The 13,321-nt window shown below is 39.4% G+C and overlaps 1 protein-coding gene and 1 long non-coding RNA gene across 2 annotated transcripts in view; one reads left to right on the forward strand and one right to left on the reverse strand.

Moving 5' to 3' along the window:
* Positions 1-13,321, forward strand: part of FHIP2A (FHF complex subunit HOOK interacting protein 2A) — a 96,930-nt gene that overhangs the window by 41,125 nt on the left and 42,484 nt on the right. The gene's annotated exons all lie outside the window — the stretch shown is intronic.
* LOC121037263 (uncharacterized) lies at positions 9,223-13,315 on the reverse strand. Its single transcript, XR_005793681.1, has 2 exons — positions 12,504-13,315; positions 9,223-9,659 (listed from the first exon to the last, which is right to left on the reverse strand). It is a non-coding gene; the product is annotated as an uncharacterized LOC121037263 (long non-coding RNA).

Here is a 13,321-nt window from a genome sequence, read left to right on the forward strand (position 1 = left end):
TCTGCTCCCCTTTCGAGAGCTCTCCCTGCATACTTCTTGTCTAGTCCTCCTTGTCACCAGTCTTTCAGTCGTGTTCTTTCCAAGTTTCTGACCATGCAGCCAAACCCAGGAATCAGTGGAGACCCACCCATATCTCTGGCCACCTCTACTTTCAGGAAAAGCAAACGACCTGGTGTCCTGTTCTAGGTTGTGCTCTCTGGGAGGCTTCCCTTCACTGTTTTGCAGGCTCGTCTTGGAGTGGGGCTGTAGTGCTATAGCCGTCCACTGTCAGGTGGTATCATGTAAAACCATCTGTAAACCAAACCAGAATTTCTTCTTCCTTGGCAAACTGGCCAGAGAATTCTTCATGAGGCCATAAGTAATAAATGGGACAAAATACTGTCGTTGAAGTCAGTCCGTGGTCATCTGGGCCACTCCCTCATGTAACTTAACTTGCATCTTCAGAATCTTCTTGAGCCCTGTCTTGTATATATGGAGTGCTGCTATGCATGCCCAAATTAATGGCTGACTTCATGCATCACACAACACGCAGGTCATAAAGCAAAGCTCAGATCTCATGGTAATTTAGTGGTCCACTGCCAAGCATTCAGTCTATACTAAGGCCTCATAGTAAGCAAGAAGTTGCTTAAAAAGAAAAAAAAAAAAAAAGCATGGTTATGTATAGAATGTTGTATGGCTTTGCTCCAAAATCCTGAGAGTCTGTACTGCAGTTCATGTATAAGAGCCTGCCAAATGCTCCATACAGTCAAAAATCTTCTGCTGACATTTCATACACCATTGAATCTGTTGGGTCTTACGGCCCATGTGGCAAAGCAGCTTATACCGCAGCCTGAACCAGTTACAAAACCTTCTATTGTTTGAGGACCAACTCAAAATTGGCAGCTTTTTGGGTCATTTAGTAAATGGGTCAGAGTAGAGGGCAAAAATGAGGTGTATATTGTTTCCAGACTCCAAAGAGGCCTACGAGGCATTCTACATCTTTATCGCTGGTAGCATGGGGCCAGATGTCGCAACTTGTTCTTCACATGGAAAGATATCGTGATGTGCCCCAGACCTCTGATTCCTTAGTAATGTCACCAAGGTGGCAAACCTCTACACTTTGGGGGGCTTTATTTCCCATGTATCCGAACAACATGCATGAAGTTGTTATTACTGGCTGTTTGGCAGTCAGCAGCATATCATCAATGTATTAAAGTAGCATGATGTGCTATGGAATGGAGGGGTAATCAAAGTCTCTGCACACCAGATTATGACAGAGAGGTAGAGAGTTTATATATCTTTCAGCTAGAACAGTGAAGGTGTATTGTTGGCTCTATCTGCTGAAAACAGATCGTACTTTGATCTTTACAAAAGGTCAGCAAACCGTGGCCCAAAGACAAAATCTGGCCCACCACCTGTTTTTGTTAATAAAGTTTTATTGGAACGCAACCATGCCCATTTATTTACATATCGTCTATAGATGCTTTTGCACTACAATGCCGATTTGAGTATCCGTGACACAGATCTATGGCCCATAAATCCTAAAATATTTTCCATCTGGCCATTTACAGAAAAGTTGCTGATCTCTGCTATAGAGGAAAATACATTTGCCTTATTAATAGCTGTGAGCCAGGTGCAAGAGGATCTACTGATTTGCTTTAGCGATGAAAGCACATCTGGAACAACAGCTGCAATCAGAGGTACCACCTGATTAAGTTTACAAAAAGCCACTGTGGTTGTATAAGTTTCACCTGCTTTCTGTAAGGTAACTAGGCAAGTTGAATGGAGACATGGTTGGAATCACCATCACCGCATCCTTTCAATCCTTAATAGTGGCACTAATCTCCGGCACTCTAGAGGCAGTTCTGGTAGCTTCTACCTGGTCTCTTCTGCCATAATAGCACTCACTCCATGAGTCAGGGAATCAGTGTGGATTCTGCCAGTTGCCGAGTGTGTCTACTCCAGTTATGCATTGTAAAACTGAGCAAACACCCACAGGGTAGATCCAGACACCCACTGGGATCACTATGAAAAGAAGCTGAGCCAAAAATCCATTGATCACATGACAATGATTTTTTTTAAGGCCCTACTCTGACTGTTGGGCTACAGTCTGTCGGGTGTCTAAGAATTAGTGTTAGTTCAGAGCTAGGATCTAGTAATCCCTTTAAGTCTTACTTTTTCTCTTTCCCCAGCACATAGTCGCCCTGCTAAAAAGAAAACACATCCCTTGGAGGAAGGTTAGAAAGAATACCAACAATATAAATATTTGGCAGCATGGCATGGTCCTTTCTCAAGACTGCCTGGCTTCCCCCCGCCGCCACCTTCATTTAAGTGACTTCAGATCAGTAAAATGACTCAAGTCTGGGAAATGACTCAGATCTGTGAAACAACTGACGAGATGAGGCTCTCTGTCTTGATGATTCAAGTCAGACTTCTGTTCATTAGACTTTGAGTAAGAGATCAAGTAAGACTTAGTAGGGATACCCATCTGCCTTAACTGTAGGGACACCATAATTAACTAGCTAATGCCAAACATCTCTTCAGATTAGGCTACTGTAATTACTGCTTTCCCTCTGTTGCCCATTATGGTAGCTACATCTACCTTGACTTTGGTAATTAAATGCTGCACTTGGTCCCTGCCAACCTAGATCCCATCATCCCCATTTCATTCAGGGGATGCTAGTAGTTCCCAACTGCAGTTACTGGCCTAGAGAAGAACCACCACAGAACCCTTCAAGGATGTGGGTCTCCCCTCATGACTCTATTTCTCACTGCTTTGGTAAAGATTGTGTCCTGTGGGTCCTCTTGGATATAATGGGAGGGTGGGTGAGCAGGTTTGACATGATTAATCCACTAGTATTCCAATTTCCTTCAACCTTCCAATTTCCTGAATAGCTTCCTCTACAATATATGAAAGAAATTTGACATTTCTATTTCATTTAATGGAAGGTACCTTTGGGTCCAGATTTTGAGTCAACCAACCAACCAACCAACCAAATAATCAGATCTATTCCATGCTTATCCAACACACTGAATCCGGAATCTCTCATTAATGGCCCAATATTTGGCCTCATCCAACTTTATATTCCTTCCATCCTGACCTTGCATCCTTAAGATCTATTTCCATACATAACAATGGGATACTACCTGGCAATGAGAAAGAATAAAATCATGCCATTTGCAGCAATGTGGATGGAACTGGAAGGTATTACGTTGAGTGAAATAAGTCAGTCAGAGAAGGACAGATATCATATGTTTTCACTCATACGAGTGAAAGTTTCTCATCTTGAGAAACTTAACAGAAGACCATGGGGGAAGGGAAGGGGAACAAATAGTTACAAACAGAGAGGGAGGGAGGCAAACCATAAGAGCCTCTTAAATACAGAGAACAAACTGAGGGTAGATGGAGGGGTGGAGGAAAGGGGGAAACAGGTGTTGGGTATTGAGGAGGGCACCTGTTGGGATGAACACTGGGTGTTGTATGTAAACCAATTTGACAATACATTATATTTAAAACATAAATAAATAAAAATATTCCCATATTCTCTAGGTTTCCTTATAAATTGGCAAAATCATGCTGCGGGATACATTACCTTCAATAAAGCAATAGTAAAACTGACATCTGACTTCTCAAAAAAAGGAATGGAAGTCAGAAAAATGGAATAACATCTTTAGGATGCTAAAATAAAAAACTATGTACCAATCAAAAATCTCAGCAAAATATTGTTCAGCATTGAAAGTGAAATAAGTGAATAAACGGATAAAGACAAAATAATACATAACGGTAACAATATCCTTCAAAATAAAGGTGAAATAAGGATGTTTTCAAGCAAAAAAAAAAAAGAAAAAAAAAACCCAAAAAACAAAACTCAAGGAATTTCTTTAGGGTAGAAAGAAAATAACCTAGAGAGAAATCAGGAATTGAAGGGAAGAATGAGGAGCAAATAAATACATAGTAAATATAAGTGGATATTCACTGCTCACAAAAATGATAGTAATGTCTTATGGTTTAAACTATATATATTTGTATACAATGTCTGACAATGATCCAAAGACAATTCCAAAAGGTAATTGGTGAAATTACAGTATTCTAAGGTCCTAGCATTATCACAGAAGTGACAAAGATAATAATTTATATTAAAATATGTCAAAGATATATCTTATAATCTCTAAGCTAACTATTAAAAGAAAAAGAGTAAGTAAGCGCTTGGGTGGCTCATTCGGTTAAGCAACCAACTTTGGCTCAGATCATGATCTCAAGGATCATGAGTTTGAGCCCTGCGTCGCGCTCTGTGCTGACAGCTCAGAGCCTGGCGCCTGCTTCAGATTCTGTGTTTCCCTCTCTCTCTGCTCCTCCCCTGCTTGTGCTCTGTCTCTCTGTCTCTCTCTTTCAAAAATAAATAAACATAAAAAAAATACATAAAGTTCGGGGCACCTGGGTGGCTCAGTCAGTTGAGCGTCCGACTTCAGCTCAGGTCACAATCTCATGGTTCATGGGTTTGAGCCCCATGTTGGGCTCTGTGCTGACAGCTCAGAACCTAGTGACTGCTTTGGATTCTTTGTCTCCCCTCTCTCTGCCCCTCCCCTGCTCACACTTGTCTCTCACTCTCTTTCAAAAATAAATAAACATTTTAAAAAAAGAACACAAAAAAAATAAAAGAAAAAGAAAAAAAGTATAAGTAACAAATTTTGTTAATTTGTTACATAAACATCACAATATTAAAATATTAATATTAAATAATTATAACTAACAAATTAACAAACAAAAAGAAAAAATGGAAATAAAAAAAAGTCTTGATTAATCCAAGGAAGGTAAGACTTGAATGAAAAGGAAACAAAAAACAGATAACAGAGAAAACAAACAGATGATAGACAAAAATCCCAAATAGATCAGCAATTACATTAAAAGGATTAAATATTCCAAGTAAAGAACTAAGACTGTCATACTGGGTGAAAAAAAAAACCATAATATGTTGTTAACAGACCCATCATATTTTTTAAGCACACAAAGTTTGAAAGTAATAAAATGGGGAAACACACAATGCAAACAGTAACCAACTATACTTAATATGAAACACAGAGTTTAAGGCAAGAAGCATTATTCTCATAAAAGGGACATGCATAAGGATAAAGGAGTCAATCCATCAATAAGTTACCAAAAGTCAAAATCTGAATATACATATAACATAGCTTTAAAATATATAGAACAAACATTGTCATGACAGTAAAAAAAAAAAAAAGCTACAATCATAGTGGATGACTTCATCACATCTCTCAAAAGCTGACACAACAAGCAATCACTAAGGATATAGAAGATCAGAACCATAAACTTGACTTTTAGAATACTGCACCCAACAATGACAGAATATACCTTACATTATTTCGTGTATGTAAAGTTCAAACTGAGGCAAAACTAACGTATGGTGTTAGAAGTCAGAATAGTGATAGCTCATGGCAAGGGTTAATGGTTGGAAATGGGCATTAAGAGGCTTCTGAAGCAAGGGGTTCCCGGGAGGCTCAGTTAAGTGGCTAACTTCAGCTCAGGTCATGATCTCGTGGTCCGTGAGGTCGAGTCCTTCGTCGGGCTCTGTGCTGACAGCTTAGAGCCTGAAGCCTGCTTCGGATTCCGTGTCTCCCTCTCTCCCTGCACCTCTCTGCTCACACTCTCTCTCAAAAATAAACATTAAAAGAAAAAAAAGAGGCTTCTGAAGTGCAGGCAGTGCTCTCTCTTGATGTGGGTGCCGACGGTCCTGGATGTTCACTTTGTGATTATTCATTGTGTTTTACACATCTGAGTTTTCTGTGTTTGTTATACTTCTATTAACATTTTTACATGAAGAAAGGAGGGAATCTTTGGATTTGACAGCATTGAGAATCACTGCTCTACTCTACTGTTCTGATTCCCTGCCACCTCCCTAATTGCATATTCAACTCTTTTCCTCTCCTCAATCACCTACCGACTCCAGCCACCCTGCCTTCCGAACATATGCCACAAAGTCTGTCCCATCATAAGGCGTTTGCTGTTCTCTCCACCAGAAATGTTCTCTCTCCTATTCACAAAGCTAATTCCCTTGCTTCATTCATATGGCACCTCCTCAGAGAAGACTTCTTTGGCCACTTTATGTAAGGTAAGACTTCCCCTGAGGCACCTGGGTGACTCAGTTGGTTATGCGTCCAACTTTTTGGCTCAGGTCATGATCTCATGGTTTGTGAATTTGACTGAGCCCGCATCTGGTTCTCTGCTGTTAGTGAAGAGGTCACTTTGGAGCTTCTGTCTCCCTCTGTCTCTGCCCCTCCTCCACTCGTAGGGCTCTCTCTCTCTCTCTCTCTCTCTCTCTCAAAAATAAATTCACATTTAAAAAATAAAAGAAAGACTTCCCCAAATCATCTCTCCCCTTACTCTAGCTTATTCTCTTTGTAGTTCAGTCAGTTACTGCTTTATATATTTTGTGTCTATATCAAGTATACTTACGAACATAAGCATTGTGTCTTCTTGATCCATTATTATTTTATCAATATGTTATATCTGTTTTTACCTTTGTGATGATTTTCACCTTCAATTCTGTCTATAGTTGTTACCCTAGTTTTTCTTTGATTCATATTTCTATGGTATATCTTTTTCTATTCCTTTCTTGCAGCCTTTCTCTTCCCTTTTTAAACATATCTCTTCTGGGGCGGCTGGGTGGCTCAGTCATTTAAGCGGCTGACTTCGGCCCAGGTCATGATCTCACGGTATGTGAGTTCGAGCCCTGTGTCGGGCTCTGTGCTGACAGCTCAGAGTCCGGAGTCTGTTTCAGATTCTGTGTCTCCCTCTCTCTGACCCTGCCCCGTTCATGCTCTGTCTCTGTCTCAAAAATAAGTAAACGTTAAAACAAATTTTTTTAAACATACCTCTTCTAGAAAACATAGTACTAGATATTTTCAAAAATCCAATCTATATGTCCCTGGCTTTCAACTGGTGAGTTTAGTCCATTTATGTTTATTATAATTAATACAAAAGCCCATTTTATGTTTTCTATTTTTCATGCTTTTATATAGATTTTTTTCTTTTTTCCCATATTGAGCATTGGATTGAGCAAAATTTTTTGTACTAAATCCAAAAGTTATGCTTTGCATCTTTATTTTTCTGGTGGTTACTCAGAATTAAACACTACATTTCCCAACTACCAGGTGTGGTTACATAAATTCTGGCTGATGAAATATAAGCAGAAGTGTGGAACTTCCAGAAAGAATTTGTTAAAAGGGAAGAGGTTCCCCTTTCCCCCTTGCTTCCTCCTGCTACTTTCCCCCAAACTGGAAACTGGAACACCTACATGGGACCCTGAAGTGATCATGAGTGTGGCAGTGCTGAATGGTACGCAGACAGTTGAGTGTGTCTCTCCATGATAATGTCCTGATACTAGTCCTGGCTACCTACCAGGCAAAATTCTTTCACCTGAACGAGAAAGAAACTTCTTTAAGTCGCTATTATTTGGGATTTTTTTCTTAATCACATGCCACTGGACCTAATAGGGCACTGCTCAATTCCAGGAATTGTTGCCTTTACTGTAATTAATTTTCTAGCCTATGGGATGAAGGTGTATCTTCCTTGGTCCTTACCCAATTTATGGCACTTGGCCTTCTCCTCTGGACTTCTGCTACTCTAATTCCCACACACGGTGGGTTTCCCCAAAAGCAGAGCCCAAGACGAAGACCTGACCGTAAGTAGTTGACTTCAGATCTTGGGAAATGAGGGTGCAGACAGAATAAGAAGGAAGGAAGAAAGGCATTAAGAAGGCTACTGAGGTCACTACTGTGGGGTACTTGATTTCACTGGGACCTCCTGAAAAGTGCTCAGAACACCTCTTAAAATTGCTTCTCACCAGATAGACAGGGCACTGGAGCATTTATCTACTAGACCCCATCCCCTGTCGGCTAAGAACCTCATGGGTTCTCCATCATGCATTTGGAAGGAGCAAGCTCCCCATACAGAATTTTCGGTGGCAGAAATTCTAAAGAGGGTGTCATGAGACCGAGATGAGATGCTGTCCCCGCGAGGTGAGTCTGAGCTTGTTGCACAGAACTGCCCACTGCAGCTACAACTACAATGAGAAATGGGCGAAGGGAATGTGGCACCAGATACCAGAGCTATCTGCTCTACTGACCAAGGAGTTTTCACAGCTGCTATGTGATTTTCTGAGCTCTATTGGCTTCCCTTTTGTTTCTATGGCAGCTATAGGGTTGAGTTCAGGAAATGAAACCTATAGCCTATGCAAATTCACCATTTTATCTTGAACCAAATCCCCAGTTTTAGAAGATCACTTCTCCCTGAACTTTTTCACGACATGTTTCCCCATCTCTTTGCTCTTTTCCAATGAATTCCTCCTCTATATTGCAACCCTTAAATTGCAGGGAGTCCTCAAGTTTGTATTGATTCTTTTTTTCTTTCACTGTACCATCTCACTGAAATATCTCACTTATTTCTCTATCTCATTTACCACCTATAAAGAGAACTTAACCAAGCTTTATTTCCAGTCCAGAGCTCCTGACTTCCTAATCCAAATTCATCATCCTGTACTAGATGTGGTCACCTAGATTCACCATATAGGTAAGCAAATCTAACATGTCTAAAAAAAAAAAAACAAAACAAAACTCATTATCTTTCTATATCTCAATTAATGGCATCTTCACCTAACTCATCCAAGCTAGAAACTCCAAGCTAGCAACATCTCTGCTTTCTTCTTCCTTCACTCCTATTTAATCACTTGCAAAAATTTGGTTGCTCTTACATCTTTCAAGTGTACCCTCTTCTTTATTCCTATAGTAATTAACCTTTATAATTTTGTACGAGCTTTTTTAAAGGACGAAAAATGGTCTCTTGCCTCTCCTTTCTCCCCTTGCCAAACAAAGAGGAGATCAGTCACACCAGGATATGGTTTAGTCAAGAAACTTCACATGGTTTGTTTTGAAAGCCCCTATCCTTCCTCCAAAATTCCCAATTTCCTGCTCCAGAGAGGCAATCTATTTCAACACCTTGAGTAGACTCTTAGTATTTACTTACTTTCTTTAAATAATATGCCTGTAATTTCACTTTGTGATATTTCAGTTTTAAGCAATATCTAATGTTTCCTCCCTACAGATGATGAGGATTTAGCTTCCCTCTCTCTCTCCCCTCCCCACCTCTTTCTCACACACATTACCCACCCCCCCACTTCAACACATATCCATTCTTTCATCTTCCAAATATAGCAGCAACACCATAAATTTAGTGTTTACATTACTATGTTTATACAGATGTATTTACAGTTAAGCCATGTATCTACTATGATTACTTATTCCAATAGAGTATTTTATTTTTCTTGGTGTTCATAATGATCTAGTTTTTTTCTCTGCTTGGTTCTCGTTGTATTTATCACTGATTCAACATCAGACTCTCCTATTTTGTAAATTTCCTCAAACACATAGACAATTCATCTGTCAGTTTCACCTTCAGACCTGCTCCAATCTGGACTGGTTGGTTAGCTGTCCCAATCTGATGCATAGTTGTCATGCTGGAATTCTGCTTCACCATCATCCTAGGAATTTCCTTCGCCTCCCTTTTATGATGGGCTCTGTTATCTGATTCCTTTATCTTTTTTTCCCTTAGGTTTACTCCCTGAGTTTTGATGGAACACATCTTCTGATAGCTTCCTGAGGAAAAACTGCAAGGTAGAAGAAATTTTCAATAACTTGTATGTCCGAAAAGGTATTTTTTATCCTCATACTTCACTGACCGTTTCTTGGTATAGAATTCTGGATTGAAATTATTTTACCTCAGAAATATACATATATATGTATGTATGTGTGTGTGTATACATATATATTTATATATACATGTAAATATATAAATATATATAATTTATTTAGAGAGAGAGAGAAAGAGAGCAGGAGGGGGAGAAAGAGAGAGGGAGAGAAAGAGAATCCAAAGCAGACTCCTCACTACCAGCACAGAGTCCAATGTGGGGTTCAAACTCTGAACCATGTGATCAAGACCTGACCCGAAACCAAAAGTTGGACGCTTAACTGACTGAGCCACCCAGGTGCCCCTACCTCAGAATTTTAAAGCCATTGCCCCAATGCCTTCCCATTTCTCATGATGTTGTTGAAAAGTGTCATGCCATTGTAATTCTTAACTCTTTGTAGGGACTTCTTTTTTTCTGTCACTGGAAATCGTGTAGGATGTTTCTTTGAACTCAGTGTTCTGAATTTCACAATAACAACCACTGGAGTGAGTCCATTTTCATTCATCGTTCTGGTATTTAATTGAAAATTCATGTCTTTCAGATCTATAAAATTATATTGAATTATTAGTTCAATGATTTTCTCTCTTGACTACAATTATTCAGATGTTGGATCCTTTAAACTAGCAGTCTGACTTTTGAAAAAATTTCCCATTTTTCGTCTCCATATCATTTTTGCTCTAGTCTTGGAGAAAAATTTTCAAGTTTATTTTCTATCCTTTTAACGTTATTTTTCATTTCTGTTATATTCTTGATCTCTAAGATTTCCTTTTTTTTGTATTCTAAATGCTGCTTTTAAAAAATAGCAATGCCATTCTTGTTTTACAGATGCTGTATCTTTTATCTGAGAATATTAATGATCGTATGTATTTTTTTTAAGTTTTCTTTTCCATCTCTATCTATTGAGTGTAATCAATTCTGTTTCTTCCGAGTTTTTTTCCTTGTCCTACCTTTTCTTTGTTCTCTATCATCAACTTTCCTCAAACTGTTGAGGACCCCAGACTCTCTGACTGCCTTTAAGAGAAGTGCATGAAAAAACTCAGTGTAAGCTCCAAGCATGCATACAGAGCTTGTCAACTGGAAACTGTACTGTAGAATTATCTGGGTTCTCTTCAGACTCTAGGTCTTTTCCCTTAGACAAATCAGATTCTCCAGAGAAGTCTCTCCCTATCTTCTTCCGGGGGGGGGCGCCCGCCCCCCGCCTGATGCCTTTATTCTGGGGGCCAAAAAGAGGATGAGGGTTGGGGATGTGTGCTCAATATATACAATATCTACCTTCACTTTACCCTCTTCTTCCCTCCCACCTGGTCAATATGGAGCCTCTGATCTTTCCTGGAATTGGTCTCAAATCTAAAACTAGGGTAAAAAGGGGGCAATCTTGTGCAGTGGTAATGGATCGATCTACTTCCAAACAAACTTTCAGTCCATCCTGCTATATTCAATCCCACTTTTACCTCTATTTCCAGAGGTTCTTACTGCTACGAATTTCAGAGCTATTGGGAGGTTCTGTGAATACGTTAATATATCATTTTGGGTCTTAGTTTTCTTAATTGTTGCCGTAGGATTCAGCTTTCTTAAGGTACCCTGTCAATTATTCCCTTTACCATAAATTTCCAATTTTCAATTTTTTGTTACCATTTCCTGTCTTAATTTGTGTGTTCTTCGTCTGGCTCATACTCTGAGAAGTCCCTTTATTGTAACTGTAGTGGCACTTTGGAAAGAAATGTTGTTAAATTCAACTTAACCAGAAGTCTGCCAAACTTTGGAAGTAGGTATCATCTGACTCTCCTCCCTCTTTTTTCAACTTCAGCCTGCATTTCAATTTTGTGGATTTTTCTGTGTCCTCACTGATCATTCAGAAAAAAACTTCACAAGTTCATTCATCCTGAAGTGTAAGGAATGATAGGATTTGATGTGTTCTCTCTCCCAAGAGTATTTTAATTTTTAGCATGGACTAAATTTCTTATCTGGCTTAAGCCAAAGGAATAAAGAAATACAGTTCTAATTAAGAAACGTTAAGTTCCCATTTCTAAGTGTTTTGGAAGCCAGGGAGGCCTGTATGCTTCCCTGAAATCACACTTTGTTGAAGGAGGTCCAGCTGTGCCCATGCATAAGGCAGGTGATAATGTTGGCATCACTATAGGCTTTCTAGGATGACAAGAAGTAAGGGGAGCTGCTCAATGACAATTCTAGTCCCAACCTGTATGTCTTGGAACTGAGACAATCAGGTAGAGACATCATCATCCCAAATACTGATATTAATCTGGAACAAAACATTTTTTATTACGTTTATAATAAGTATACAAAGACGGGCATCATCAAATCCAAACAACTCTAAGTAAGCCTGTGTTAAACAGACCCCTTTATGCAATTAGTGGTTGTGAGGCATTATGAAAATACAAGACACCACATAACTGTATGACAATTAGGTCAGGAAAATAATTATGGCTAATAATATGACTAACCACCTTAAGCTGTATGCATAATAAAAAAAGATATGCGCTCTTGGTTGAAGCAGACACAATTAGCCAAAATTTGGTAGGGAGCACATTTTCATTTTTAGCAAACGACAGAGGATGCCTCCAGCACTCTGGAGACCTGTACACAGAAAATTAAAGTCAGATTTATCTGCAAGGATACAAGCAACAGAAACAGAGGAGAAAAGAAGACAAAACTACAGATAGTCCCTTGTTTACAACAGTTAGACTTAAGATCTTTTGACTTTTTGATGGTGTGAGAGTGATACGCATTCAGTAGAAACCATACTTCGAATCTTATGTGGATCTGTTCCCAGGCTAGTGACGTGCCGTAGGGTATTCTCGGGACGCTGGGCAGCAGCTCCCAGTCGGCCACTAGATCACAAGAGTAAACAGAGGATGCACTTAAAATCATTCTGCTTTTCCCTTTCAGTACAGTTTTCAATAAATTACATGAGGTATCCAAACACTATTATAAAACCGGCTTTGCGTTAGATGATTTTGACCAAGGGTAGTTAATGTAGGTGTAGGCGTAGGTGTTCTGAGTGCATTTAGGTAGGCAGGTAGGTAGGCAGACTGATGTTCAGTAGGTTAAGTGTATTAAATGCATTTTGACTTCAGACCTTTTCAACTTAGGATGTAATTATGGGGACATAACCCCACCGAAGGTCAGGGGAGATCTGTAGTTAAACCTCCTCCTTAACCTTGATTTCTGGTCATATTATTTTGTTAAATACTACTATTACTACTAATAATAATGGTAATAGCAAATGCCAATGTATTGCTCTGCTATTTACTGGACATGTCTACGTAAAGCATCCTACATATGTTAACAAATCCCACACAACCTCCTGTGATAGGTGCTCTTCTCCCCAATTCTGCAGGTGAAGAAACTAAAGCGCATAGAGATAAAGTAATTTGCCATGGTGAGTGGCAGAGCCGGGATTTAAATTTAGGCTACTCACCTCCAGAGACTGGCTCTTAACACCACTCCACACTGCTGCCACTTTTCTGCTTGTGTTTCTTATTCAACTAATTCAATTACAAATACACAGTTTCATCACCGGTTATGCAAAACTTACTCCACCCTCACCTTATGGAGAACTT

This window comes from Herpailurus yagouaroundi, unplaced genomic scaffold, assembly GCF_014898765.1.
Source record: "Herpailurus yagouaroundi ecotype Mexico unplaced genomic scaffold, PumYag 163, whole genome shotgun sequence".
NCBI lineage: Eukaryota > Metazoa > Chordata > Mammalia > Carnivora > Felidae > Herpailurus > Herpailurus yagouaroundi.